Genomic DNA, 6,000 nt, shown 5'->3' with positions numbered 1-6,000 from the left:
TAATTTAATTCTCTATTTTTAAAATTTAATAGTATAAATAAACACATAACTTTTTTGCACTTTTTGAGTATATACTTATATTGTTCCACGCTAGATGGCGTATGAAACACTCTAATCTTTTTCAGATTGGTATTTCAGAATATATGATGAAGATAGATGTCACGTTCGCTTGTAGAGCCATTATATTACCTACGAACGGTAACGGTAACGGTATTTTTAATATGGAATATGAAATATAAATTATTTGATTTTCATTATTATTACAATTTTAATTTTTGAGGAAATTTATTGTGCTTTTTATGTAATTTAAGAACAATGTCTGGTTTTATGTTATATTTCTGTTTTTGTAATTCAATTTTATTGAACTTATAACTTGTCTTCTATAAACATTTTTTTGATTTGTAGTAAAGTTTTTTAGTTTTTTAATTAAGTTTTTTAATTTTTTTTGGAAAAAGAATTAAATGAAATAAATTTTTATATCTTATTTAAAGATTGAATCGATTATGAATATCGGAATCGAATTGGAGGCAACGTGTGGTTCGATTGATTCGTACGAAAGATACAAGATGCTTTCGCTACATCTACTTTCTTATGAACTTGTTTAATCAAATAAAATCTAATAAAAAATAGAAACATGATTAGAATATTAATATACGATAACAACGTATGAATTTACATGCGATAATGATTATACGTGTAAAAGATATCTTGCTTAAACTATATGAGAAAATGTTGCGTGAAATGAAAAATTTGAAGTAGATTGATACGAATTATTTATAAATTAATGACTCGGTTACTATTATATATTTTATTATTATAAAATAATAAATGAGAAAACAAAAATACGGTTATATTAACAGGAAATAAGAAGAAAAAATGAAATAAGTAAATTCTTTTTTTTTTTATTAACAACAAGTAATTATTTTTGAAAAAAATATATTTTTATATATTCTCATCAATTAATATTCTTTTTATTATTTTTTTTCAATCAACAAATAATTTTATAAGCAATTTTTTCTTTAATTTTCGAAATATTGTTATAAATGAATTTGCTTCCCTTTTGATACAATATTGCTTCAATTATCAGTATTATTACTTGTAGCTTTTTACAGAAATCAAATAATTAATTGAAAAATCTGCCAGGTGTTTATATTGGTTAAGAACGCAGTGTTCTCGAAAAATTGCAAGATCTTCGCAAACAATTTACCGATCATTTGACTTTCTATTAATTTTAACAAAAGTCTCGCGGCAAAATTTCCATTCTTGCTGAAGAAGTCATTTTTCAATCAGTTCGTCATATTAAATATATATTTTTGACGATACATACAAAAAACATTTATTCAAAGTTTATAAACTTATTTCGATTCCATTCTATAAATCTATTTATTTCAATTTTTTTATTATCGATCGATTTGCGATTCAGTAGAAGGAATTAAAAGTATTATAAGTGAAACAACGTAAATTCTTATCATTGTCAAAATTCTTGAAAAATGTAATTAAATTTTTCGTTCTATCAATTTTCTTATAATATTATATTATAATTTGCATTGATTAATTCTTAATTAATCAATCAAATATTGATTCATCTATGATCTGTATCATATATATTATATGTATATATTTCAGAAATGTATTAGTCTGAATAGTTATTAATAAATAATAATTATATTTCAATATTTATTTTTTTAATGAAATAATATGAATAATATAGCGAAATAATCAAATTTTGTACAATTCATGTAACGATATAGATTAATATCAATTTTAACTTTCACATGAAATAACACGAGTCCAAATTGACCCAACTTTGCCAGCTGACGGTGAATACAGATGTCGTATAATATTCAAGTAACATACTTTTACTCCTCGATCATTTAGTTTCATAAAAAATTTCATTTTTAATTTGCAAATACGAAATTCACATTGTTTATAATTTGTATAATATGTAATAATTATCACGTATAAATATTTTTCCAATTTTTTTTCGTAAAAAGTTATAAAGAATAATTTAAAACACAAGAATAAATCAATAAAGATGTTTTATAAATATAGAAATGGGGAAAATTCAGACAGTCATGGAAAATTTAAAACGATAGAAAAATGTGGGAAATAAAAATATTTGATATTTTTAACATTGGAAAGAATGACGCATGCGATCGGTTCCCGAATCGGCAAGCTACGTCACTGGGTTGTATAGTTCACACCTGTTGCCCTGAATAGAACACGCGAGTGATACGTCACTGGCCGTAAACTGGTGGCACGGCTCACCTGTTGGCCTGAACAGTGCTTGGCTGGGTTGTTGAGCGTGCGGTTCCTTTCGCCCGCCACTGCTTCGCGATCACTTGGTTATCGTGTCTCCGCGCTCTTTGGATGCGTGTTTCCACGATACCTTTCCGTAAATCGGTATCGACTCGACTTCACGGTGTCGTTCGAGGTCGATTAAATTTCGCTTTGCGCTTGAAAAAATTCGCCAACCACCCGCTTTTCTCGATGAATAAAACAAGGGTGAGAACATGAATCGTGAGTGAGAATCGACGACGCCCACAAAACGGAAACCGCGTCACCTGTAGAAGGGAGGAAAGCGAAAAGGGAAGAAGGACAACACCACTTTCTACGGATTCTTGAACGCCGTGAATTCGCGTCCAGCCGGATTGTATGCAAATATCCGAGGAAATATCCGTATCTTGCCTCTGTCTCTCTGACCCCACTAGCCTCCGCTCCCGGCTATCGTGTCGTTATTTACGCTGCTGACTAACCTACCCGTGGAAGAAGTCCACTCCGACCGATCGTGCATACCGCACGATCGTTTCGCAGACAGGTAATGCATTTTCTATCTCTCTCTCTCTCTCTCTCTCTCTCTCTCTCTCTCTCTCTCTCTCTCGCTCTCTCTCTCTTCTACTGAAATGTTCATCATGAGTCGGTGTTTTTTTTATTGGTTTTGAATTGGAATTAATATTGGTCAAGATTAGGAAAATTTCTAATGAATTTAGAATAAGAGAAATTCAAATATATTTTTATAAAATTATGTTTATTTGATATTATATGGCATTTATTTCGTTTTCTATTTCGTTTTTCATTTTCTTTATTTATTAATAAAATATATCGTAATGTCTATATAAATATTGTGTATATTCGTGTTTTTATAAAAAAAATTAAAAATTTGTATGAATTTATGAACATGAATGGAGAATATAAAGTAAATCTAACAAAGGAATTATCGTAGTTATAATGACGATAACGCGATGAAGATACGTGATTGAATGTATGCGAAAATTTACACGATACATTTTAACCTTGGGATAAACTTGGATCAAATTTAAATTGGATTTCGAGGAAGATAAGATGTCTCGTTAAATGTCAAAATATCATGTTATATATCTTAATAACAATGAAAATTTTATTGAAATTTCTCTTCAGAATCTAAATAAAATTAATAGAAAATTGGATTTTATTTATTTCGAATAATAAATATCTTTATTATTTTTATCGGTATGATAAAACGTGATAAATTAAATTCCACAGGATAAACATTATGACTCGTGATATTTTTATTTAGAATACAATTTTTCTTTTTTTGATTTTTTTTTTAATTAATATATTTTTATCGTTAATATAATAGCAATTCAAGTATTAATTTATCAAAGAAATAAATTGAAACATGATATATGTGATACGTTAATTTTTAAAATAAGATTAAAATAAGCGAAGAATTTTCAATATAATTTTTCTAATATTTCTAATACTTTATTTGTAGCATTCGTGGTGAAACATTCTGTATGCGTAGTAACGAATTTTGCATTACAAAATAGGTCGATTGTGTATGTTTATTATGGTATTTAACATAATGTTGTTTTGAAACAATGTCTTGAAATGAATAATTAATGCCATTAATAATTAATAATTATAAGTTATAACGCTTTTGAAATTCTCTTTTCAAAATATCATTCTCCTTTTATTTCTATTATTTTTCCAGATTATTAAAAGATAAAATTACTCAAATTGTCCAAATTTGATACTTATTTTATACTTATTATACTTTGTACATCTATCCATCATACTTATTATATATGTATTTATATTTATTCGAAATAGAAATGAAACTTTCATCAACATCTTTAAAATATTAAATAAAAGATTGACATAAAATTGAATGTTGTTAAACAATACAATTATCCAATCGATGAATCTGATATTTAATAATTTCTCAAAAATGCGTAATAACGTTGAAATTGTTTATCGTGTAAAATCATATTTATATTATAGAATGTTATCTATTGTAATCATACGACATCGATGTCTACTTGAAAGAAAGTCGAATTACTTCGTCGCAATACAATGATACGATTAACAGAAAGCACAACGCGTTGCGCGATTTCCCTCTCCATAGTGTGCGAAATTTTGTTTCGTCAGTAAGTGATTGGTGAAAGCACTTCCCACACCTTCGAAACGGATTACCATATTCAACTTTTCTCTAAAAATCGTTTCGAATCGATGTAAAAATAACGTTTGATCGAATGCTATTCATTTAGCATATATCCGATCTCATAAAATCTGCACAATTTGACTGCAAATTGATTAGAAAATGACAATTTATAAATTCGTAAAAATTTATTTTTTCTTTTGAACCAATAGTTACTGTAAAAAAAATGTATTTTGCTTGATATTTATCTACTTGATATCCGAAATGATATCCGTTAACTACATAAAATACAGTGTGTTATTCAATAATTAACGATCATTTGATTATTTATCAAATTAACTGTTTTTTGAGTAATAAAATAATTTAACAATATAGATTATGTTATATGAATAATACATATAAATATATTTGATTAACTGTTCTTAAGCAATAAAATAAGTTAATAACGTGGATTATATGAATAATATATATAAATATATCGGATTAACTGTTTTCAAGCGATAAAATTCAAGTTAATAACATGAATTATGTTATGCGAATAATATGTGTATATATATATATATTGATCTATTTGTTCGTTTTGCGGAATTTTTATACTGTAACGAATGAGTTTTTAAAATGAATCGCTTCGTTACGAGATATTTTATCAGATACATTTATAATTGTTGTTGTCTATTAAACGGAATAAAAATAATTATTTTCACGAATAAAAATTTCTTTTTTTTTTTTTCATCTTTTGTATCTTTTTTTTGTGATATATGAAAAAATAACGAGAATTTTTGGTATTCTTGTTCAATAGGAAGAAAAAAAAAAAAGATTAAAATGTACAATAAGTAAATGTACATACAGAAAGTAAGTAGAAGTTAAGGGCGAGAGTGTGGACGGCGAACCGTAAAGAAGATATCGCCGTGAGATTTTTCAATCAGCACCGTTATTGCGTCCTGCTTTTTTTTCGCGTTATCAACACGCCGCCGATGAAAGATCCAGTCTTTACGTGACACAACTGTGTAGTTAGACAATACCGAGAGAAATTACGATGGTGAATGTCGTGAGAAACCCAGCACGCCGTTGGCCCATTGTCACAATTCAGACCTCGTAATTGGCAAAGCGGTACGCTTCGAATCTTGTTCTCTTTATTTTCCGCTAAATCTTCCTTCGTAGAAATTTCGTATTTCGTTTGTTTTTCACCGAACAGAAAAAAATAATTTTCTAAAAATTTATAAAACTTCCACTTTTTTCAATATGTACGTAATTACATATATATATATATATATATATATATATATATATATATATATATATACATACATATATATATGAAATAAAATTTTGAAAGAAATTAAAAGATAACATGCGAATTATTTTCCAAAGAATTACAATGCTGATATTGTTCTCCTATCTTTAGTAAATGGAATATAATAATAAGGCACGGTGTGTTTTCGTGACAGAGAACACGTTGTTTGCGATTAGTTGCGATAAATGTCAAGGTTGTTGGAATAGTGAATCGCAAGATGGTCGTTTAGGTCGTCGATATAACGTGGAAAATTGTCATAATTTTGGAAGGATAATATCGGCATCAA

The 6,000-nt window shown here is 27.6% G+C and overlaps 1 protein-coding gene across 7 annotated transcripts in view; it reads left to right on the top strand.

Annotated features, from left to right (window-relative positions):
• The first annotated feature begins 907 nt into the window (after positions 1-907).
• Positions 908-6,000, top strand: part of LOC108004027 (echinoderm microtubule-associated protein-like 2) — a 36,240-nt gene continuing 31,147 nt past the window's right edge. For all 7 annotated transcript variants that reach the window (XM_062084164.1, XM_062084163.1, XM_062084158.1 and 4 more), the window contains exon 1: positions 908-2,818. The gene's annotated coding sequence lies outside the window, so the exon portion shown is untranslated. The remainder of the gene's footprint in view (positions 2,819-6,000) is intronic.

Source organism: Apis cerana, linkage group LG13 (genome assembly GCF_029169275.1).
Source record: "Apis cerana isolate GH-2021 linkage group LG13, AcerK_1.0, whole genome shotgun sequence".
Lineage (NCBI taxonomy): Eukaryota > Metazoa > Arthropoda > Insecta > Hymenoptera > Apidae > Apis > Apis cerana.
This window is presented reverse-complemented; position numbering and strand designations above follow the sequence as displayed.